This window comes from Stegodyphus dumicola, chromosome X2 (assembly GCF_044657685.1).
Source record: "Stegodyphus dumicola isolate Sdum_Otavi_A_Nest chromosome X2, ASM4465768v1".
Taxonomy (NCBI): domain Eukaryota; kingdom Metazoa; phylum Arthropoda; class Arachnida; order Araneae; family Eresidae; genus Stegodyphus; species Stegodyphus dumicola.
In genome coordinates, this window is record NC_140781.1 from 101,947,734 (window position 1) to 101,974,012 (window position 26,279).

Genomic DNA, 26,279 nt, shown 5'->3' on the forward strand with positions numbered 1-26,279 from the left:
CTTTTAGTATAAAATATATATTAATTTTTTATCGAAAATTTACTACATATATAGTTTAAAACTTGTCTTCCTTGATTAATCAAGTGAATAATGTGCATACGTATACGAGCAAATTTCCCTGAGAAAGTCCTCCTCGTTAGCGCCTCTCCTTATGCAGATGCCTTTCGAATAGCTTTGCCTTAATTAATCAGCCAACCAGTCATACAGGTAAAACATTTCAGTTAATCCGAATAAATGTGGTTAAGACAGCTGACTACTGGTAGTTGGATTGGATTCGAGCTCAGACGAAAGGGCTGGTTACATGGCTGGTTTTTGTCATTTTCTCCATGTGTAACGTGAATACGATCCAGTTTTCCTCAGAACGTCCTCCACTTAGGTATCCCACCTCTAAGGCAGATGGCCACTGCCTGTTTTGCCATAATCATACTATAACTCAACAAATTCCGAATAAACCTAGAATTAAATGTTTGGTTCTCACATTATTTGTATTACTGTTTTCTGGTTATATATTTGTGCTTTCCTGTTATTCTTGAAAGTAAGTATAAGAAATGTTTCTTCCATATTGCAGTTAATCATGAAGCTTAGAAAAACTGAAAAATCTAACTCTTTCGTCACGTTTTATGGAAGATGCGTGACTTTTATGCCTTTTTCTGCTTTTATACATTTATTTCTCATACCGATTTGGAAAGTTTTGAAATAGTTCTTTGAAATTCACTCAAGAAAATTTATTTCCCATTCTCATAACGTAGAGTCGTATCTAATATCTATAAGCATGCGTGCACCTTTTTTTGTGGCTAAGGAATGGCACTAGCAACTGAATGTTGAATCACTGAAATTCAATTTTGCTTCATGAAATACGGTGAGGGTAGAAAGTATTCAAGCACTTGGTATGCTTTGGGGATGCAAATATGTGGATTCGTTTTCAAATGAATAAAATCATCAATGAAAAATATTTCAAAGTGTACTGCTACGGATTTTGTGTTTAGTTAGCTATTTTTAGTACAATTGTAAATAAAATTGGTTTTGTTTCCCCGTGCAATTTAGCGCGCGATGAATTTTAAGAGAAAGCTACGCCGGAAAAGTAAAAATATAGCAGCACGCGCGTTTAATAAATACATATCTCGTAAATCTACTCTTTTGCTTTCCAGAAAGCTGGAGAAAACGGAAATTACCAGAACCTTCTCGTGCACAATTAAAAAGCCGGAGAGAAAAATCTCAGTTCAGTTGTTTAGATAACTGTTGTTGTTGCTTGTAGCGAATTCGCGGTGAGATTGGATTAGCTTTCTCTACGCTTTGGATTGCGATCTATTTAATGTTTTAGTAGTTTAAAATACAACTACTGCGTGATATTGTGTGATATTGTACGAATATCTGAAAGGAGAAATCCAGCATTTCGTTTTATTTCCTATGATAAAAATAAATTTTATTAACTTTCTATTGCACTAGTGCATTCAATCTGTTACGAAACCGTACGCACGCAACAGTGCTTAACACAATAAAAAGTGCACATTGAAGAAAAGTTTGAGTGTTAAGCTATGCTTCACGGAAAATGTAGTCGGTAAATTAATATCCAAGGAAGAGTTCGCGAGTGATTTTTTTAGAATACAGTAATTATCAATATTCATATCAATTCAATAATAATTCATATCAATAACAGAAAGCTTCAGGCAATTTAAGAACCGATAATGAATGTGCTTTGAACTTAAATCACCAGAATTCTTTACATTTAATGTTTACTTTGATACTTAGTTTGAAAGTACGATTTATTTAATCTGACCAGAAATGAACTTTGTTTAAATTATTGCAATCGTCTAATTAAACCTACATCTCTTATACTGTATTTATTACATGCGATCAGAAAGATAAAACACGAAAAGTGCTCTTACGTGTTTACGTGGTTTTTACATGTGTGGTTTACAATAATCACTAAACACTGGTAGTTCCAGCTGGGTTCTATTCCAGGCGAACGGGCTAGCTGCATGGCGTTTTCATGGATTTACTCATTTGTAACGTAGATACGAGCCAATTTCGCTTAGAAAGTCCTCCAAGAAGGCATCTCTTCCCATAGCCAGGTAGCTAAGCATGCTTTGGCATAATCAAGTAAACCAAAACAAACTTTGTGCGTGTAACGTAAATACGAAACAGTCCTCCCTTGGAAAATCCTCCAGAAATGCATCATTCCCTTTATGCCCCATATAGCCTTCGAGTACTTACCCACAATTTCCACTTTACATTAGGTACTGAAGTGATTCTCATGCTTCCACACACGTATTGACTAGCTGGATTTTAAATATTAATTATTCTTTATTATTATATGGAAATTTGTAATTTATCCGGTGTGTGAAATCTGAAAATACTGTTTTTCATTACATTACGCAGTTGAAAAAATTTATTGAGTGGATAATGGTCCAAGTATCTTGCAAGCTAAACGTGACTGGATATTACTCTGCCGCTAAAACCCAGCCCATGAGTAGCCGAACGGATAAGATAGCTGAATACTGACAGTTTGAGTTTTGAAACACAAGACAGTTCTTGATGGAACGATGTATGGGTATTTTTGTGATAATCCCCACATAAAACATAAAAACTGTCCAGATTCCGTAAAGAGGAGTTCTACAAAGGCGTCCTTCTTTCTCTTAAACACGTAGCCATTATTGTCATCCTTACCTTAAGGACATAGTTCCCACATATAATTAAAGTTTAATTTAAAAAAACTGTCAGCTTACGTGTCATGGAAACCGTGGCACGTGCTCAAAATAATTTTATCAAAAACTTTTCTATTAACTGAGCAATGAAATAATAAAACATTGTCATAGTATCATTAAGTTTCGGTAAAGAAAATTAGATTGATTATTTAGTCATTACACCAGATGCATAATGAATTTTTGGTCACCTACTTTAGTTTCAATTAATGATGTTATAAAAGCCATGGCATCACCATGTGTCAATTATATTTTGAATGATATGTGATAAAAATTACATGCGATGAAATTATTAAAAAATACTTTTTTTATTTAAATCTCGAATTTATCTTTAGTACACGCCTCAAAACAGTTTAGTGTTGAAGCAGCAGATAGAAAAGTTTCAAAAAATTTCCTCTTTCCCAGAATTTTTCAGACGTTTAGATATTTCTCAGCGTTTTTCATTTTCTTGGAATCTCTCTGAAAAGCCCATGCTTCCGCCTTTCTGTCTTGGCACACGCCCAGCATTGGAGGGCAGTGCAATTTTGACACTTGATAGATGCTGATGTGAATTATTTACCTTATTAAGAAAGATTATCGTTCTTATTTTTCTGACTGGCGATCTATATATTAAGTAAATTAAGCCTAATAATTTCCAAAATTTCTAAATGAAATAAAATTTCCGAATTGTCTGCCTGCCATCTGTCTTCATCTGCTGAAAATGTTCACGCTCTTGGAGTTATATTCAGCAACTGAATTTCGTGAATGTTTTACCAAATTTTTGCTTATTAATTCTAGTAGCGAGCTTTTGGCACAGAACACGTGTTTTTGTTATAAATCCCTATTTGACGAAACGTGAGTTCTTCCATTATAAATTAATTTTACTTCTCTTTTTTAATGATTTGAACAGTTTATGTATTACACAGAATATGCAGCTGTTTTTCTGAAATTCATAAGTACCGAAGATCTTTAGAGTAATTCTAACAAAATCTCGATGAGTCTGACATGGCAGTCGGTGTCCAAAATAGGTTGATGAATGATAAGGTTTGAGTCTCATTAAAACGCATAAATTATATTTTCTTCTCAACAGCCAAAATAATAAAATCACTAAACATTCACGATTCTTCCCTCATTTCAGTCTGACGATTGAATCAGTTGGGCTGCATTGAGTTTTGCATATCTTTAACGTGAGCAAGTTTTCATTATATAGATCGTTCTGAAGGCTTTCCTTTTTGTTTTTTTTTTCTGCATATAGTTTTCCTTTTTCTAAAATAATACATGAATTCAGTCTTAAATTAGACGGAGTTTGAGACTTGAGGAACTCGTTGATTTATATTTTTAATCAGACCAACAACTTCCATTTGCACAAATCTGATTACAAAAACAACAAAAAACAACTGGTTTTTAGATTTACTTTTCTTAGTTACATCATAGGAATCTGGGATTAATTACACATGGAAGAGATTATGCTTCATCAATTAAACAACATCTTTCAGTTTCTAAACTTTCTGAGAAAGTCATTTCACTGAGGTTCCTGGTGTGCTGTTCTGTTTTGGTTTTTACCTCTTGTTCATAGTGCTTCCTCATACTTTTTATGGGATTTAAATATAGCGTTTTATATATACTTCCCATACATACTAGGTTCTCTAATGCTAGTCACTAAAATCTTTATTCAGGCTTAAGAACCCTAGAACTGTCATTATCATAAACTGGTTATTTTGTTCGAATCCTGCAAATGTATGACGATATTTCTTTAATAAAAGCTTTCTAAATGCACCCAATTCTCATTTATCCTATACCATCAGCATTCTTGGAAGCTTAAGGTGAGATATCTTCTAAACTTTTTAAACGTAACTCTTTAGCTAGCCTACATTTAACTATGTATTATATCTACTTGCTTATAAATTTCCTCTGTTTTTCTTCAGCAAAGCTGGCCATTGTCCCATTTTACCTGTCCTTTACGCATACTTAGTCTGAATCATAAATCATGACAATCTTTTCATTGCACCCACTGGAATGCCTTTTGGAGATAATTTGCAGGCGCTGGACAGACACGCATTAACCATTGAAAAGTTGGGTATCCTCGTCTACTTTCACCTGTCAGCTGCTTATTGGTATCTCTCGCTAGCCCTGTTTTTCGCGTCATGCGAAAGAATTTCCACAGGAAGGCTTTTCATAAATGCATCTCTCCTTCAGATAATTTTCATATGTTTTACCATACTAAATTTAATAAACATTCGGCAACTTTTGTCATCTAGGCAAGATTAAATAAGCATTATTTGTGAGACGTAGTTTATAGTGGTTTCCGTCTTTCGATTCTATATCTATTCTTATGCAAGCTTCCACACTGATAGGTCCAGTAATGTCCGAGTAGACAAAGCTACTGAACACTGATAGTCCTTATCGGATTAGCTTTAACTTACTAATGGCCGAGCGGTTAGGTCTCAGAACACTGGTAGTTCGACCTGGGTTCGATTCCAGAAACACTTCTGACTTTTAAATTTCTTAATGTGGTGGCGGCAGAAATTGACATACTTGAGATTATCTGTGCACTTTACATGAATTCATTTGCGGAGGAGTTAACTATGAGATAAATGTTTTGAGGCAAGATAGATAAGATAAAAGATACCAAAAAAGCTGTACAAAATACCCCCCCCCCGATAACAGTATTTTCGCTGCAACTAGACAGCAATGGAAAAGAAAATACAAAAACAAAAATGAATAAAATTCTAACTATAAACCCAAATGACTATGCTAACGAATAATTATTGAAAATAATATCGGAAACTCCGTTTGTTATACCGTAAAACGGAAAATAAAATAGTGTGTTTCATTTAAAAAAAAATATTTTGTAGCTAATGTGAATGAAGGGTTAAAATTAAAACTCTACACTAGTGATTGGTTAGTTACTTGATTAAGACAAAAGTTCGTAACTCCCGTCTCCTATGGTAAAGGACGCATATACTTGTATTTAGAGAAGTTTTTCAAGCAGAAATGTGACTTGCGTGCAAGTTACGCGTGGAAAAGACCAACAATCCCCATGTAGAAAGCTTTTTTTTTTTCACATACTGAACCTAGAACAAACTTCCAGTGTTCAGTTGCATCACCCCCTCGGCTACTGAGAGGCTCCTACAGAAGTGTTCCACTTTTCAAACAATGTATCTTCATGTTGAATGTATTCTGGAGTTATGGTTAGACTTTAACCACATAAACCTAATTATACTTGATTTCCTTGTGCTCTCTTGGCCGGCATGTTGGTTAGAAAAAGTTGAACTCGTGTTTATACATTCATCACGGGCTCTTGCATTTGTGGAACTGAAGTACTTAAAATCCGTTAATCTTAAATTCCTCTTAGGAGCTTAAGGTTGGAATAAGAAGGTTCTAGTTTTACCTTCCATCTTGCCCTCTTAGTCAAACATTTGATATGACCAAGTAGACAGCTTTAATGTACTTTGCTTTAACACCTATATTGAACACCTTTAACACGTTATTATTTATATTTAACACCTTTATATTTAACATCTTTAACACATGTTTATTATAACGCAAAGGTACGCATGCGGTCATTTTGATCGTGTATGCATTTTTAATGTTTACTTATTTTACTATTTAAAAAACATAGAAAAGCAATAAAAAATGGAAGAACATTTAAATTAACAATTTTGAAACTTTTAAAAAAGCAGAAACCTTGTTGTTACCAACATTGACACATTATATACTTCTGTAATAGTATAAAATTCACAAACTCCCTCAGTTCCTATCAACCAGTGTAGCCAATACCAGAATTTAAAAATGTTCGTCGGTCAAATTGACCGATGTGTACTTATAGGTGTTAAATAATCCAATCCAATACTTCCCCACCAGCGGCCGAGCGGTAAAGTCCCTGAAAACTGGTAGCTCAACCTGGCTTTTATTCCAGGTGATTCAGCTGGTTATATGAGCATTTTCATGTTTTTCCCATATTTAACGTGAATTCGATCCAGTTTCTCTTAAAAAGCCCTCCACAAAAGGCGCATCCCTTTTCATAAGCACATGGTTCTCTTGTGCTTTACAAGGCCGTATTAAGATATTGAGAGACCCTAAGCACTTAAGATTTTTGTGTCCCTGCGTGTGCTCGCAACAGTTTTTCCATTCCTTCCCGGTTGGTTTAACTGCCGCATGCTTTCCGTGACCAAACAAATCCAACCAATCCAATCCTGATTCCTTGAACAATGAGCTATTGAATATCTTTGAAAAGATCTTTGAAGTACCTATAATGTTGTATTTATGTGAGTTACAAGTTATTTAAGCGTTTTCGAAATTTCGGTTACAATAAAAAACTAAATTTTTGGATTACGGAAGGAGATAATGGTCGAATTTATTTCTTACTACCACTTCTGTAAGTTCTTGTGCAAAACAAAATTTTCAGCCTTCTACAAGATAGTACTTTTTGTACGAAACACCTCTTTCCGTTGCATAAATATTTGCTTATGGCAGTTACTTTATAGCACAGCTATATTTTATATAGTAAAACGAGACAGCTGTCTAAGACGTTAAGACCAGAAGATAATGGTTAAGCATTGTTCCGATGCAACATTTTTCTCGTGCACTTTAGCTAAACTATTCCAGAAAATATCTTTCCGTACTCTATTGTTGATGTTTTCATACAATAAATCGCTTCTTACATTTTGCTGAAACAGTAGAACTTTTTTTAAGGCTGGGGGAGAGGAGAATTCTTTTTCCTGAAATCTTAAGAGGAAAGAAATTTCTTTCCGTTTCGCTTATAAAATTACATTTTCTGTTCAGTTTATCAAAGAAAAACATTTTATATGCTTACCATAAATTTCTAACATAACTTTATCCAAGTAGTTTTATTTTTCCTTAGAAGTTTTTCTAAGTTGATGTTAACTTGTTTATAGGGTTCAGACAACAGAACTGAGGCGCCATAGAAAATAAAAAATCATGCTTTAGTTAAAAGGAGAGCTTTGCTTCTAATGGAAATATAATAACCGCAGGTATGCCGTTACAGGAAGCTAAATTACCTGTCATATAAATATGTATTCTCATAGTGTTTACATTTTACACATGACAAGCACTTAGGCCCAGCAGCGGCCGAACGGTAAAGTCGCTGAATACTAGTAGTTCGGTCCGAGGTTTGAAACCCGAGAGCAGGCTGACTGCATGGACGTTTTCGTAGTTTTCCCCATGTGTATACGAGGGCGTAATGGCAGACCGCACATTCAGTTGATCAATTTTAAACGAATTTCGCATACTGCGCATGCCCAAAAGAGAATTTGGCGCAATTTTAAAAGAAGATAAATGCGGTATATGGTTGTATTGGTTATCTGGGTGTAAACAGTTTTGGTTTTAAAACCTGTTAGGTTGTAAGTTGCTTCATTACTTGGAGTATAAATATCGATTGTAAACTACGCAAATTTTCGTTTAAGAAGGATTACAAAACAGGAAACATTACAAGATATATTAGCTGAATGTTTACTTATTATACTTCTGAGGAATAAAAGCAATTGAGTATTTACCATACGTTCCATTCCTGTGTACTTAACAAATTAAGGAATAAATCCAGTTTAAATTACTCAGTCAAAGAAATTATTATAAAATGATATTAAATGTAACGTTTATGAACAAAATAAACCAAAATGAAATGCAACAGAAGCAAATGCAATAAGCACAAACAAATTTCCGTTGAATTGTTAACAGTCGATAAGACATAGATGACAAACAGGCTTGTGTAAGGTTGCTTATGCTTAAATTAGTCGCCGGTGTTTCCTCCCATGCCAACGGTTCACCATTGAGCATGAAGAGTAAGCGAAATTCGTTAACATTGATCAACTCGATGTGCGGTTTGCCATTACTCTATACGGGGCCAGTTCCCTTACGAAGTCCTTCATGAAGGCATCCTTCCCTTTAGGCAGATATCCCTCGAGGCTTTGCCGTAATTACATAAACAAAAATTTATAAAATTAATGAAATGTATGAAATTTATTATAATATTTAATAACTTTATTAGATTTTCCCTTATGAAATGCTTATCAACATTTCATAAGGGAATAAGGTGCTACCATACTTTTATGCAAACGTTTTCTTTTTTCATATTTGCTCACATAACTCCTAAAATTAGTGTCTAAACATTAAAATCTTTTTATTCAGGTCAATATCTGAATTATAATTTTGAGGAGTGTAATAAATGAGCTTGTGGGGTGGTGGTATAATACGAAAGTTAGATCTGGAAATTCCGCTCTGCACTTTTAAGAAATAACTTTTACTATTTAACTTATTTTTCCATTCGTCGCACCTAATATTTATTCTTGACGTGCTTTTTTCCAGACGCTATTGACTGTGTGATTAAATTTGTTGAAATTGCTAGCTCATTTCACCTCTTGTTTGTAGACGGTTAGGTTATTTGAATTCGATAACGTACACCAGAGCTAGCTGCCTAAGGGCTAGGGATGCCGTTGTGGAGCACTTTTTGAGGGAAACTGGCTCATATTCACTTTGCACATTAGAAAAAAACACAAAAACCAGCCGTGCAGTCAGCGCTTCGAACCCGGGTCAATCTTCTAGTATTCAGTAGTCTTATCCACTCAGCTACTGGTGGGGCCATTTTTGTGACAAATAGGATAGTTGTGCAGCATTTCTCGTATGTTTGCTACATATCAAGAACACTGCACACCTATCCTTGCGAATTATGAAATTAATCAAATTTGCCTCTCATTTGAATTTTCCTAATGAGGAAGATCCTTTTAGAAATCCGAGACCACCAGCAGCGAGAGGTAAAATCTCTGAACACTGGTAATTCGACTTCACCAGTTTGATTCCTGCCAAACGGGCTGGCTGCAGGAACATTTTCGCTATTTTCCCCGTATGAGAGGTGAATACTAGCCAGTTGCCTTGGAAAGTTTCCCCAAAGGCCTCCTGCCTCTTAGTGAGAAGCCCTAGCGCGCTTTGCCATCATCAAATAAAACAAAACCTTTTAGGAATCCGCTATAGGATATGTCTACTGTTCTCTGTAAAAATATTAGTAATTAGTTACATATAATTAATTAATTAATTTGTTTCATAATAAAGTATTTTCTGTGCTTAAATACAGTAATTATTAACCGCATGAGAACCTAAAACATTAAGCGTAACTAAACTGATATAATTTTTGTTGGAGTTTTATAAACATTATAGCGGTGTTTAGTAATGATGAAATTGCTGAATTGTATGATAGAAACCTCTGTCTATAAAGTGTGCAGTTGGGTAGATTTATATCGAATTAGGGCTGTGAACTGTCATTTGAGAAAAACAGATATCAAAAATCTTTCCAAGGTTTCAGTGTGCTGCGTCTGCAGCAAAGGCAAACAGGTGAACTAATATTAGTTAATGTTTTCGTCTATAGCTTCATTCCAAAACTCCATTTCAGAACTAGACCTCTGTTGATTTTTTTGCAAAAGAATTTCAAGAATTGTGCGTAGGAAATGTTAGATTATTAGTTATATATCAGTATTTGACCATTTGCCTGTATGATTACGCTAATCTCTCATGTCTGCAAAGAATTTCAAAAGAGTTTTCTGTTTTGCACTTTCTTTCTGGCTTAGAAATTTCCCTTATGACGGTTTGGATGTTTTGAAACAAAACTTAAATTGTTTATTTGATACCATTTTAGATCCCTTCTTTTAGTTTTTAATAAATTCGCATACATTCACACTAAAGCATATCAATATTCTCGCTAAAAATTGCATAATGTTGGTCTATTACTTCAAAATTCATTTCTGGAATATGAAAACAACCTGTATGTGCTTTTCAATGATTTGCGTAGCCAAATATTCCCTATTAATGACTGTCAAAATATGCTGTTTTATGCTATCCCTAAATTTAAATATTTTCCTAAGATGAGTTTCAGCTTTTTGAATCAAACATTAATAACTATTTAAAAGATTTACTAAGCAATGATTTTATTCTCGAGGATGTAAGCAAAACATTTTATTAGAAAGGGACAGCAGTTTTTAAGTGTTGCATTTAATTTGTTTTTGGAAAGTAAGGTGATTTTTTTTAGAATTTAAAGTTGTTTTCTTTGAAACAATGTTAATCAAAAGGAAAGAAAAATATCCCAATTTAGCATGTTAATTTCAAATGTTTCTTGAATTTATAAGGTCTTTTATTAGAAAATTATTTTTATTGAAATAATAGTAATTAAAAGGAAAGACATAGCTTAATTTAGTGAGTTTACCTCAGATTTCTTTAAGCAGTTATCTGCAATGGATTTAAGCATTTTCAGGATATATTTAGAGTAAGGTGATACGTTAAAAACTACTATTCTGCATTACCGTTTTGAAAAATGTTTTTCCAATGTTAATAATGACCTCTGTGGTTTTCGAACAATAATAATTGAGTTTTGTGCTGTGCTTGTCTGCAAAATGTATCTAGACATGCTGGTGATTTTCTATTGCTCCAAATCGAGCATACAGAGAAGAATCGGATCTCATAATCATTTCACAAAAAGGAGATTTGATACGGCTTATTTGATTATGGCAAAGCCCAGTAGGTTAATATATATATATAAGAGAAACTGGTTCATATTCACGTTGCTCACTTCATTTAGATTAGCTATGTCACCCAGGGCGGTCTCTGAAATTGTCGCTCCTTTTCGTATATAGACAAAGAGATACAAAAAATGTCAAAACTACATGTAGAGAAATAAAACTCTACGTTTATTTTTGAAGAAATTTAATTCAATCATTTTAAAATTATATTTTACATGGTTTTTGTTTGTAATTCAATCAAAGGTATTGTAGAAATCTGTTTCATTGCTCTTGCTGTTATGTAGACAGCGGAGAAAGATTTATTTCAATCTAAAATATACATTTATATTTCTTACATACTTCTTAAAGGATTTTTCATTCAGAAAACGCTTCTCATAACTAGTAGTGCCCACAGCGGCCGAGCGGCAAAATCGCTGAACATAGGTAGTTCGGTCCGAGGTTCGCTTCCAGGCGAACGGGCTGGCTGCATGAGTGTTTTCGTGGTTTTTCCCATGTATAAGGTTAATACGAGCCAGTTTCCTTAGAAAATCCTCTACTAAGGCATCCCTCCCGTTAGACAGATAGCCTTCACGAGCTATGCTATTATTAGATAAACCCAAAAAACACATAACTAGCAACGCTTACAGCTGTTGTGAGGAAACTTTGAGGTATTGCAATATTTGCAACTTTTGAGGTATTGCAATATTTGTATGTTGTGAGGTATTGCAGTGTTTGTAACTTTTGCAACTTTTGAGGTATTGCAATAATTGTATGTTGTAAGGTATTGCAATAATTGTATGTTGTAAGGTATTGCAGTATTTGTAACTTTGCTCTGAAGACTGCATTTTAACAAACTGCAAAAATTCAAAAGGAACTGCCATACCACGTTCCTGTTTCAGTCTAATGAGGTTTGCTTTATTTATCTATGGCAAAGTTTCGAGGGCTATTTGCCTAAGGGGAGGATGCCTTCGAAGACTTTCTAAGGAAAACTGGCTCGCATACACGTTACAAATGTGAAAAACCACAAAACCGCTCATGCAATCAGCCCGTTCGCTGGATTAAAGAAGCGATCCTTAAATACTTCTTAAACGATTTATGTTCAGAAACCGCTTATCATAACAAGCCGACCGAACTTCCAGTGCTCAGCAACTTTATCGCTGGACCGCTTGTGGGGCTTCTTAATGAGGAATTTATCCTTATTAATGTCACCGGAATAATAATTTATTTAACATTCGTAATTTGCTTTCAAATTTCGACAGTAATAAAGAAGTGTAACGTTGAAATTCCGTGGTAATTTAATCCCGTATGGCAATTTGGAGTAATCTTTACCTGCTTCGAAGATCCATTTGACTAACCCCTATAAAACAGTTTCCTGCAAAAAAATGCCGCCCGAGGCGGTTCGCTCCCCCCCCTCTCCCCCACCTCTAACTACGCGACTGACCTCTATGTGACATGGGTTAATGAATCGGTGCGGTACTGCTGATTGCACGAAAATAAATTAACTCCTTCAGGTTGAATTTATACTATCAAATTTCTACTTTCAGAATTATATAAAAACCCATATGTAGTTAAGCAATTAAGGATATTTTCCATCTCCAGAAATAAAATTCTAGTACAGAGATTTTTTTAACTTATTACGTACTCCGCCTTAGGCACTACACAGAAAGAGAGGGATACCTCGTGAAGCTCCTTCTTATAAGGGAAACTGGCTCGTATTCACCTTACACATGGGAAAAAAACCACGAAAACGCCCACGCAGTCGGTCCGTTCACCGGAACTCAAACCCAGGCTCGAACTACCAGTATTCAACGGCTTTTAACGCTCGGCCGCTGGTGGGCTAGCACAGAGATTCTCAACCTTTTCCTCGCATCGATCTCTATTAAAAGAATGGTTTTCTTCATCGAGCTCCTTACAATTTTTTCTATAATATACAGCATACCCAAATCATAAAAAAGTACTTGCACTTAAATAACGTAAAGATAGCATTTAAACTGAGAATACAAACTAAAGTTTTGAAATAAAAAAAAGGTTTATTAGATTTATATTTTATTTTACAAATATAAAGATTTCAGAAACAATATCAGATTTCTAATTGCACAAAGTTCGATTTTAATTAATGTTAAAGGCTGCGCTTGATGTATTGATGTAATTTCTTTAATATTTTTCATTTATAACTGTTTAACTTAAAAGAAACGGGAAAAGTGAATGCTCGTTCAATAAGTTTTTTTTTCTTTCCAATTTCGGTAATAGTAACAATTTCTTGGGGGGGAGGGTATCGCTACGTTTTGCTTTATATTATACTTATTGTATAAACATTTCATATACTTTAAAAGTACGTTACTGATTTTTAAAGTATATTAAATAAAAAAGGAAACCTTAAAGGTTTCAGATTTTAAAATTACGTTCAAAGGGGCATTTTTTAACATTTTGTGTGTTACTTTTATTTATTAAATATCGTGTTCGCGCTTAAACCATAAAATTCAGTTCAACAGTAATATCTCAAAATAATTATAGAATGAGAGCATCTTTAGAATATACATTTAATTTAGACCGATACAGTCTCGTGCGCTGGAAATAAAATTTTTTCCCACATTGTGTTGCCATTGCTCGCTTTGAAATCGTTGAGTATGTTAATCAAAAATTCGTTAAAGTGTTACGAAATATGAAATTGATAATAAAAAAATTCCATATTTCAAATTTGGGCTTCCAGACGCCCATATTCGCAGCAGAATTACGTCATTAATTATTGGATGGCTCTAGGTACCGTTGTTTTATCACAATGCGAGAAATATACATACATTTATGCAGATTCTTCATTATTTAATTTCATTAAATAGTTACAGGGCGATGATATTCGGCAACAGTTTGAAAAGTGAAACGGGCGTTCAGAGTGATTCGACGCAAAATCACAAAATCAAAACAATAGTCCCTCAGAGACAAAAGCCCCTTTGGACTAATACTTTTGCGTATTTATCACTTTGTAAAGTTTTGTCAGACCGCACTATATAGCTTTATATTAATAAATAATCATAAATTTTATTAATTTCTAATCAACGCGATTTTGATTAGGGCGATCAACTGCCGGAGCATAGTCTATTATCGACACCCAATCGAACTCTTGTTCCAGACTAATATGCCAAAATGCTCTCCAACAAGCTTTCAAAATAATACATATTCTTCAAATTAATTTGTATTCTAGTGAAAATTCAAGGAAGTAGGTGTATGGAGAAGCCAAAAGAAGATACCTGATTAAAATCAAACCTTAAAATTGTCAGTAATATATTTCCCAATATCATTGGTAATGCAATAGCACTTAGTCTATATCTGCATTTCCATCTTGTACCTTAAATGGAAATAGCTTTGCATTCTTATATTTTAAACTTAGACAGTGAGATTATTATTCTTAGACAGTGAGATCAATACGTTTAATGATTTTAAATTAAAATTCCACTGCTGCGTTCTGTTTTATTCTAATGTTCTCGGCTTTTTTTTAACCCAACTCGGCAAGACTATTTCATGATTTATTCGGTCACATAATTTCATCCGTTTTTACCTGTAAAGTCTGGATTATGTTACTGAAGCAGAACAGTGTCAACATCCTATCAGATTCCCACCTCCTGTAACGACAGAGTGCTTTAACATTTTCAGAAGCCGATCCCAATGCTGCAGAGAAAGCAGTCATCTTAAACACGGGCATTGTCTTAGAATGACGTACACAGGTGCGCAAACTTGCCCTGCAGCTGCTCTATCAGAAGAGGGAGGGAGAGAATTTCTTTCCTGTAAACAGGCGCTTAATGTGTGTCGCAGCACTTTTACGTTGAGCGCCCATTTGTATTTACTGGCTGAAAGTAACGTATACGACAGTATTCGCTTTTCAACTTGATCTAATACTTGGTACTGTTTACCAACTAGCGGCTGTTTGAACCCAAACCTGCATTTGCGTTGGAGCAAGGGTAAAACTTCTCCTCTAGTTCCAGGACAAAATACCGTATTAAAATAGATTAGCCTGAAATTTGTATCGGTTTAAAATATGAAATTATTAAACGCAACGAAATTAGTGATTGAAGCAAAGCAAATGGGAATATCAACAGTTTTATGGAATGTTGTCATTTGGGATAAGTAAATGAGTTTTAATACAAGCGAATTTGAAAAATGCATTAACTTTCCAGTGTCTTTGTTTATTCTGTTATCTAAAGGAATGTTTAACTCCAAATTTAGTTTTTCTTGAACAATAAAAGAAAATTTTAACTTCCTTTTTTCAAGCCGGTGAGACAAATGGTAGCACGAGTGGTAAAGCTTTTGGTAACGCAAGATTAATCTCTGTAAACTAATAGCTTTTGGTTCGGATTGCTAGTAGAAGTTCGAAGTTACACGATGAAGCTTAGTGGTAAAGTATTGAAAGCTTTTTGGCCATAAAAGAAAATATCCCAAAGCAGAAGGCAGTTCTCAGCCTTTACATAAACATGTTTTACCAAAAGTTATTCCCATGTTTTAATACTACGACATAATACCTAGTACTTTAAACTTGCGAAGGAAGTCTGAAATCAGTTGAACTGAAAAGTTTCGAAGTTAGTTTGTTTACTCGAATACGGTGTACATGTAGCTCACAAGACCTGTCTAAGGGAACGGATAGCTCCAGGAATGAATTCCTAAGGGATTTTTCATATACCCTTTTTTTTCTATGCATGAGAAAAAACACGAAGATGCCCATTCAACCAAACCTTTTGCCTCCTTGCCTTACCCAACGAAGATTTTATTCATTAGTTAAAGAGCAGGAATTTCTTAATGATAAGGTAAATTTAACAATTGAATAAAATTTAATATTGGAAAATTTGTTTTCTCTTGTTTTATTTTGAATCGTAGAAAATCCTTCCTGTCTAGTGACCTGCCAATAACCGAGCGGGTATTTCAATATGCCAATAACGGAACTCGAGTGAAAACGGGTATTTCACTTGAGTTCTGTTCCTAGGTGAATACAATAGGCTGACTTCTGTGGTCTTCGTCATATGTAACATCAGTATCAAACATCCTTTTCGGAAGTCCATGTAGGCATGTAGCTTTGGAAAGTATTTCTTTAATTGACCATATATCAGTCTTAGTCTCATTTCATATATGAACAATGGCAGTTCAATCCCGGAAAGCGGCCTGGCTGCAAGGGTTTTCATGATTTTGTTTTCATCTGTATCATTTACCCGAGATATTTCTCCATAGAAATCCATCTACGAATTCATTTCTTTCAAAACTGATTGTCCTACCTACATTGCAGTATTCAATAAAACAATTGATCTTGTTAACATTTTTTTTTCACATTCTCTTGGCTCTAGTAGCTAGATTCATTTTAAAGCAATCCAAAATTTTCTAATTTCATTTTGTTGTAGGAAAGTCAACTTTTAACAGTCTTTTTCCACATATGTCGTCGATCCTGGAATTATGAGAAAATTTGTATGAAATTACTTCTCATGTGCCAATTATCGGCTGAGAACCCGTCTCAGAAAGACCGATACTGTAATTTAATAAGTGTTAGTTTTCTGTAACTATATAGATGTTATATTCTAACTCTATATACTTATTAAATCTAAACTGGGATATTAATATGTTTTTAAGTTTAGAATTAGACCGTATTATGGCAAGGCGTAGTACAGCTCTCTACCTAAAGGAAGGGGTGTCTTCTTGGAGGATGTTTTGTTGTAATTTATCTCACTTGTCGATAGTAAAATCAGAACAAGGCAACGAATTTCGGGCAAGGCGTGGCAAAGCGTGCAAGATTGCGCCTGTCGTTGGCAAAAGTCTTGAGTACCATACAAGTGACAGTACGACTTCGCTCATTTCCACCCCCAATTTTGACAGAGAGCACCCCGGTGGGAACGGCTGAAAGTGTCTTCCACCCCTCTTCCCCTACCACCAACATGTCGAGTGGACTTCCGGCTCGCCATATATTTAGAGTGCTCTCATGCTGCAAAGTCTCTATACATTTACAAACAGCCATGCCTTTTCCGGAATTCGAAACCTGGCCTTTGGCACGGTAGTCAGCGTCGCTAACCACTATTACGATTGGGAGGCGGAGGATGTTTTAAGAGTTACTGGCTGGTATTCGCATTGGCTGCATATGGGAAGAAACCCCGAGAACTCTCATCGAAGATCCCTGTTTTCAGTCTGAACTGTCATCGTTCAGCAGTCTTTTCCATTCATGAAACAAGTGACGAGTACATTAAGTGAAACACTGAACGGCGACCGACGTCCGTATATGACAGTTTCTGTATCTCCAAGCATTTCTTAGACGGTAAACAAATATTTGTATTCAGCATTGTCTGTAAGGTTAACTAAATCCACAGATGACCAAAATCCTCTGGAAACGTCGATGGTCGACTTAAACTGGGTTTTTGTTAGAGGCAACTGAGTATGTAAACTAACAATTATAACCCACTCTGTATTTCAGTGTTCAAAGATGACTGCATTAATGCAATATAATAGGCAAAAACTTTTGAATTAACTCAATGTATAATTTGAGCGTTAAGTCAATAAAACTTTTAAAAAGGAATTTTGGTACTGTTCCCCTGTTATCAGGACTGGATCAAGAAATATGTATGTATGTATGCATGGATGTATGTGTTCATGTAGGCATGTATATATGTAAGCACTAATGTATGTGTTTTTATGTATACACATATATACACATACACACGCGCGCATACATTCATATATTTCTTAATTCGATCCCTATAACAGAACAGTACCAGAATTTGAATAAAAACAAATCGTAAGTTGATGTATCATAATGAAAGTTCTGTTTATCTAAAGAATAAGCGTTTTCAAATTTTCTTCTAATGTAACTGACTTGAATTTTTCAGGTTTAAAAAATACAAAATAACACATACTGAATATAACCAAGCAACTGAAACTCGAAGGCTAGCAAATGTTGCTACATTCGAAAAGTACGTTGATGCATAATAAGTCATATTTTCAAAATCACCTGTAGAAACGTTTAACAATAAAAGATATTGCAGTGTTTCCTGTATTTAATGAGAATTATTGAAGGAATGCTTTTTAATTAACATTAAAGGTTTCACAAGCACAGAAAATGTGAAATAAGGAAATGCATCTTTGATTTCATGATTTAATTGGCCTTCGAAGTATACAATTAGATTTCATCCTTAATGGGATTTAGAATTTGTTTATATGTGGCAATGCGCCAGCGTTACAGGAAATGGAGCAGACGTAGCTACCAATACTGCAAAAGAAAGAGGGGGATTCTAAGCATTTTACCAGAAAAAAAATCAGAAATGTGCAAAATGCATGTTTCAAAGAAAAAGAATCACCCGGAAGAACTTTCATGGATTTATTCATCTGTTAATAAAGGAAGAGATGAGTTTATCAATTAAGTCCACAAGTATCAAGTTAGAGATGCTTTGTTCGAAGTCCCTTTTATCCATGAAATCTCAGATAATTTCATTTTGGCTTACATTTTATAATGCATTCTTTCCGTCATCTAAATTCTTTGTTTTCAGTAGCTTTTTGACTCTATAATTGAAATTAATTTCTATAACCTACATTCTAAACTTTTATATTGATTCAAGTAACTGGTTTCATACTGCCATTCGTTTTTTAACAAAAAGAAAATATAAATATTCAGAAATGCAGCTGCCTTTATTACATGTGCGAATAATTTCAATATATGTGACTTTCTACTTTCTCACATATTACAGAAAACAATACATTACTGTTTAACGTTGTTCGTTTTCAACGTATTTTCGTGTTTAACGTAAATGACAACTTACCTTCTGCAGATCCTCTATAAAAGCCAATATTTATTTGCTGATTAAGAGATCACCCTGTAGGCCATACAGAAATAAATGTTGAACAAAACTCATTTTCTGAAAGTTGAAATATTTAAGAGTAAATGTTGGTTGTCTGGTAACGAAATACTTTAATCGGCACACATCTTTGAAAGCCATAGGTAACCTTAATTGGATTTTGAAAAGTATGTCGTGAAAGTTGTTTCGGTCTATTTTTTCTACTTATTTACGGAATAGAATTGCACTGAAAAAGGCGTGTAGAGGAAAGTTTCCTAGCTACCATTAATAATTCAATCAGTGTAGTCTAAATGATACTTTGGAAACAGATACATTCTATAACTTTATAATTTTGGAAGTAATTTTCACAGACTTTACTGAGTAATCCAGAATTAATTTTCAATTTATGCCTTCTGAGTTTTTATATATATAGAAGTGCTTTAAATATTAATTTAAGAACTTTAATGCGAAAGAAATACTTTTAGGTGTTTTGTAATCATGTAAGTGATTTAAAAAAGCTTTTAATGTACGTATTTTCAGCTTCAAGAATTAGTTATCTGAATTTTCTTGTAGACTGAAGCAATGGGATGTTTAGATGAATTGGTTATGCAGTACCTGTCAAGTAATGCAGTATTTAAAACTCCATTAATTATATTACAGGAGAGAGCGCCGCAGATAACCCTTAGAGTTTTGCGCCAGTAAAATAAAACTTACAACCACCATTACACGAGAGAAAATAAACTGAAGTAAACGCATTTTTAAATAGCATTTATTTCAAAATTGGAGATATCAAACAAGAAAAAGTTTAGTAACAAAAAATGCGAGTAAAGAATGGGTTGTACATATCTCAGAGTGCGAACAACGAAGCACTGAAAATAACGGAAACATCCTTCTAAGAGAAGGCATGAATAAAATCAGTTTAATGCTAGAGATATTTTTCAGCTAATTTGGCAGTCATATATAGCAAAAGTGTTCTTGTAAAATAGATAAAATAGAAAAATCTGCGAAATAAAAAGCTTAGTTTAAAATAAAAAAAAATCAATAAATCATTCAATATAAAGCTCTGTTGTCTTTTTTTAAAGCAAGGTTTGAAAATTTTAACTTCATGAATAACAATGATAACATTATTTCTGAAAATGTTACTTGAAAGCGGAGATTAAAGTGCAATTACTTCCAGCTCTGTATTTACAGAACTATATTATATATCCTTAAGATTCTAAATGGGAGTAATTTGTAGGAAGATTTTAAATATATCCTTACCAAATAGTACTTCATCTTTAGACATGAAGCAAAATGTGACTAAGTGCTTACAAAAACTATTCAGCTGAAACCAAAAGGAAAACTGTCCATTAAATACTTGGCAATTTTCCAGATAGTCTAAGAAGATGTATTTCTTAGGAAAAAATATCTCTGTATATTCCCAGAGCAAATGTCGCTGATTGTTCTGTAGACATAAAGAAAAGGTCTGTATTATATTAGGTATACGGGGGGGAACCTATGACTGAGTTAGATTTCAGCCGAAATTTATTTACTGCCAGAATTTTCTCTCTTTTGCTTAAATAAATTCAGTTTTCAATTATTTGCAGCCCAGCAGTACCCGAGCGGATAAAACCGGCACACTATTAGTTTGACCCGGTTTCGAATAATAGTAAACGAGTTGACTGCAGTAGTATTTTTTTGTTTCTCACATGTGTAGAGTTAGTAAAAACCAGTCTTTTCTGGAAACCACTGCTGAGCACTGGTTGTTAAAACGCCAATTTAAATCCCAGCAAACGAATTGCCTGTATGAGAATTTTCGTAGATATATCTGTGTAACATGAATACGAGCCAATTTTTCTTAGTATGTCCACCACAAAGTCATCTCTGTTCTTAGGCAGGCTTTGCCATAATCCAAACTCCAAATCGTCTTGAAAAATTTTATATGAAGGCATCACATTCGTTAGGCAAACAGCCCTCTCGCTTGTCTCAATTATTAAACTGTTAGTCTGCAAAATGGAGCACGTCATAAAGCAAATAGTTCCTTATGCTTTATCGCCAGAGGCCGAGTAGTTAAGAAACGAATTCTGGAATTAGTTCTGGAGCTCGATCTCAGACCAGCAGGCTGTTTGCATAGTTGGTTTTTAATGGTGTTTCTCGTGCTTAATATGAATACGAGCGCTGGTTTGCTTTAAAACGTCATCCCTTCCCTAGGAAAATAGCCCTAGTACGTTTTGCCCTGTTCAACTACTCTAACCTAACCTTCTGCTTTATCTACTTTATTACATCATATCTAGCCTTGTTACTTTATATGTTTCATTAAAATTATTTTTATTGCGTATTATAACGGAAATTTATACGTACATGCATTAAGTTGGAAGCATTTTTCTCAGTGTAATACTTATGCGAGGTTTAAAGGGGAAGCCCTAAGCACATCATGAGTCGAATTCAGTCAAAATTTTTTTCATATACATGTTTCGCAATGCTCCAAAGTAGTTATTGTATTCGACAAATTTCTATGTGAAAACATATATTTAAACAGAAGTAACTGCAGAGAAACATTAACAATACACTAAAACGTCTGGCTTTACTCACACTTCGCGCGATTTTGTTTGACACTATTTGTTAATAAAATTCCATTATCTGTCTAAAAGTGAGAAGGCATTACATTCAATTTGGAGTTTTATACTTACAATTTTCTGACGCTTTCATTTTTAATTTTGAGATGTAGGATACTGCACACCTGTAGACGGTAGGATATAGTTTATCATTAGATCATTTATTAATGTTATATTCTTTTAATGCAGAAAAAGAAAATTATGGAAAATAAAAAGGAAAAAAGCAACTTAAAAGTCTTTCTAATATTAGTTTTAAATTGTCATTTGTTACATATAACACTGACTGAATGATTGTTAGAAAAGGAAAAATGTTCTTGGCACGGTTCGAATACTTTACAATCCTATTTCGTGCGACAGCAAGCTTTTTTTTTACATAAAATAACAGAAGCATATTAACTTGGAATATTTACTTCTTTGGCATTTTCAGACATTGTTACAGTGGTACCGAAATAAAAACCTTTTTACCTCAACTACCTACTAGCGGTCGAGCCGAGAATTCGGTGAGCACTGGTGGTTCCACCTGTTTTTAATTCCAGAGAAACAAGTTGGTTGCATGATGGGAGTTTTCGTCATTTTTCCCATGTGCAACGTGGATAAGAACTAAGGTCACCACGAATGTACTCCTACACTTAGGCAGATAGCTCTCGCGTGCTTTGCCATTATCAAATAAACTAACCCAAGCTTAATGACACTTGCAGCAAATTAAAGAACCCATTTCGGTCTGCCGTTGAGAAAGAACTACAGATTCTTTAAAAATTCAACAGTTTAAAACCCCTTGAATATCCGGCAGCTCAGGCGATAAATGGTACTATATTACAAGAAACCTATATTTAATATTAGTGCCGAAAACCTTGGGTTAAAAATCTCGGATTTAAATGTATCATCAAAACTATGGTAGGATTGCTAAGGATTAGTTTGTACTTGGTTAGATCAACTGATTAAAGGAAAGCGCAACAGATCTATGTCTGGATGCAGGATTAAGTAAGAAAGCTATGTCTTGATGCAGGATTAAGTAAAGAAAACTAGTTTCTAGTTATGTTACACATGTTATAAATGGTTTATGTACCGCTGCACACGCGTGGAAAGGGGTTTATATCCCTTTACACAGATTTAAAAAAGTTTTTCTCGATTATGTTTTTACTACGTAATGGATTCAAAATAACAGTTCAGCATTTTTAAGATCTTATTACAGCAATGCTATATTTCAGCTCACTGGGAATGGCTTTTTGAATTGGAGACACCATCATGAAAGTATGCTTTTTCTTCATTTTTAGCACTTTTGTGAAAGTCCTGCATTATTGATTGTGTGCCCCCACACGAAATTTTGAAACATTAAATAAGGGGCATATTCAAGTAATTTCAGTATAACGAAAGTCTTGCTTAGCTCTCTTTCATTGTTACTTTAATAAATTCTGGCATTTAAACACATCTAGCATGAGTTCGAAGCATAAAAGGATCGTTTTGATGACAAAGAGCGAAGATTTCCGTTGACTCCTATTCTTCCACAGAAAGCTAAAAATGCAACAGATCGCTATCATGATGTTCAGCGTGTCTTGCATAAATTTGAATATGGCCTCCAAGATGCGAATTAAATGGAATTAGTGTAAAAGAGAGATAAGGAAAGGAAAGATACTTCACAGTAGTAAAGAAATTCGCTTTGGCTCCAGTAGACTGCAGACCCGGGGATCTGGCCAGACATGAAGACGCTACGTCCGTGACATTCTCCTTGGACAGGTTCTCCTTTTCTCCCTTATTCTCCCAAATCTGAGAAGAAAAGAACATTTGCTTTCTTCCAGAAAGGCTCCACGTGCCGATTTTTTTCTTTTTCCCTTCTTCTTTGAGTTTAAATCCTGCGCATGTGTGCTTGGTTTTGGTTTGTGAATTGTGTTTGTTTTGTTGGCAATTCTTTTTCTACTTTTTTCGACACGGTTAGGAATTATTTTAAGAAATCTTTTCTCATTCAAATGAGTTCTTTATACATATACTTTAATTCATTACATTTTTCGACAAGAAGCAGCTTCTGAAGTTTCTCGAGTTTATATTTCCATTGAAATTTAGCCACAAATTGATTTCAATCCAGATTTCTACTGATGTCTTTATGAATAAAACATCAATTTCAATGACCATAAGTGAAGTATAAGGATTTTATTGCAAAAACAATTTCTACAAAATGAAAAGAAAACAACTTTTTTCATGAAAGAAAATAAATTAACCCTTTGTTGCATACAAATAATCTAGAGAAGTTAAATGAAAATGTTTGTATTTTTCTACTAAAATAACCTTAGTAATAATAAAAAAATAATTTTATTCAAATTTTGTTTTAAATAATTGCTACAGTTTGTTCACTACAGTGAACAGCATGCATATACGTATACATGCATACAAATCTCTTCCCAACGATTTATGGTCATTGCATTTGAAATCATTACCATCTTCTAAATGGTAAATCTACAAATGACATGTACATACAGATCTCCCAAAATACCTTCATTTCGTCGATTGTGATTGAATTCATTTTGCTACAATTTTGTAACCTGTACCTATTGGATTCAAATGTTCTAGAAATTCCTTGCCAAACATAAACATTTCCAGTCGTGTTTTGGCATGACAAGCAGTGCATTTGGGTTTCAATTCACTCTTTTCGGTAGATCTTTATCTACCCACTCTACAATTTTCTCAAACTGACATTTAAAATAAAATGTCTGAAATTACTAATTATAAATAAAAAAATAGCAAGTATAAGAAAATGTAAGCAATGTTATATAATGTTTACTATGAGAGTTTGTACTAGCTTGGAAACAGAAGTAGCAGCCATTTTCCAAATAGCAATACTTTACTTAGTGATGCTATACAGCCATCTATGATCGACCGTTGAAAGTTCTAATAATATAGAATGAATAAACACAGGAATGGAATCTGTTAAGGCATTTGCAGAAGAATAAAAATAATTAAACTTTTGTCTACGAGAGTGGACATGATTCAAGAAAGGGTTAATATAATTTAGTTTCTTCTCAAAATTTTATGGCGATTTGCAGCATATTTTTTCTTTAAAAGGAAAATGAAAGCGAATTAATCCCCTAGGCTCTGGTAATTTTTATTTATTTTTGATTTTCAGAAATATTGATATTTTCATAGTTTTCCTTATTTAAAACCTCCATGGACCAAGCTAACTCGCATGTCATTGGAAGGTAGGAAATTGAATCACGGGCAGCAATACATGGGCGGTTCAGACTGTACTATCACTGTGAAATAGAAGCATTAAAATTGTTGGCCCGAAATTCGAAAGGTATATGAGAAAGTGATTGATATTAGACACTGTGTTTCTCTAAGAATGTAATGTAGTGTTTCATATATCATATAATGTATTTTATATATTACGTTCGGATAAGCTTTTCAGTGCTCAAGTGGGGGAGGGGTTTATCCATATGTAACGTGAATACAAGCCAGACTTCCTTAGGAAATCCTTCATAAAAAACATTCCTTTCTTTAGGCAGATAGCCCATCCGAGCAATTGATCAATAAATTAGTGCCATGGTCTGGCGGCTGACCAACATTATCCACTGATTCAATCAAACAGCTAACCATTTTATTGCCGAGTATTTGCGTTCCGATTATGCCAAGGGTTCATCCAGTCAAAAATGATTATTGCAAAGCACACAAGAGATATCTGCCTAAGGAGACAGATGCTTTTGTGTAGAACTTTCTAAGGAAGGTCGGCTCGTAGCAATTTAACCTAAATGTACTCAGTTCGCTTCTTCAGTTTTGAGAAGGCAGATATATTCCACAACCTCATTGACGTTATTGGTGACTTGCGAAATCAGCTCAGTCCATTCCTAGAATCGAATTCAGTTGGTAATTGTGCAAGTGTTTGATAGATTTCAGCTTTCTCGAACATGCGCGTGTCGGAATGAGAAATGGCTCTGTGTAATGGATATGGATATCTCAAGATGAGTACTTCTGACATCGTTGAATAATAGTCTACCAACATCTTCTGCGACAAGAATATCTTAGTTAATGGCAGTTAATTCTCAAGTCTCCGTATGCAAAGAGTTAAAAATATTTAAAAAGAAATGAAGATAATATTTCCGTTGTTTTCAAAGGCGTTTCAAATTAAGTACTGTCATTAGCCACTCTTATCAGTAGAAACCTTTCCTTAATGTATTTCAGCATCCCTGAGCGAAAATTTTCATTTGTTAGATGGAAGAGTTTTTTACGTACTTAAACATCAGGAATGGCTGCATGGGAGTTTTCGTAGTTCATCGCATGTGTAACATTAATGCGAGCCAATTTGTCTTAAAATGTCTTGCACGAAAGCGGCTTTCCCTCAAGCAGCTACCCCTCATGTCCTGTGCCATAATCCAAATAACTTAACATTTAAACATAAGTTTTTATAAACTAAAAGCATTCTATGGAAATATTACAGTATTAACAAACTATAATCTTGAAGCTTTCTAAAATCCTTCAGACCGCATAATTCATCTAGAATAAGGAAGCATTACTAACAGATTCCTAACGTTTTTATAGCAAATCAGACATTAATAGAAATACTTTAATTTATGAAGAATGCTTTATTTCTACTTGCTGTCTGATGGTCTTCAATGAAGCATGTGCCAGTAAGCAATGTTGTAAGATCCTTGACTTGAAGATTTCACTTATAAAGATAGCTTACCTTATTATCACCATCGTGCAGCCCTTAAGTTTCTCGGGAGATTT

At 34.2% G+C, this 26,279-nt stretch overlaps 1 protein-coding gene and 1 long non-coding RNA gene across 3 annotated transcripts in view; one reads left to right on the plus strand and one right to left on the minus strand.

Moving 5' to 3' along the window:
• Positions 1-23,325, minus strand: part of LOC146992844 (uncharacterized) — a 115,180-nt gene extending 91,855 nt beyond the window's left edge. Inside the window, exon 1 of one of the 2 annotated variants that reach the window (XR_015039243.1) lies at positions 23,205-23,325. This is a non-coding gene — a long non-coding RNA (uncharacterized LOC146992844). The remainder of the gene's footprint in view (positions 1-23,204) is intronic. The other variant, XR_015039242.1, reaches the window with a different exon arrangement.
• The window catches only part of LOC118194219 (protein kinase C-binding protein NELL1-like), a 153,100-nt gene that overhangs the window by 10,565 nt on the left and 116,256 nt on the right, over positions 1-26,279 (plus strand). The gene's annotated exons all lie outside the window — the stretch shown is intronic.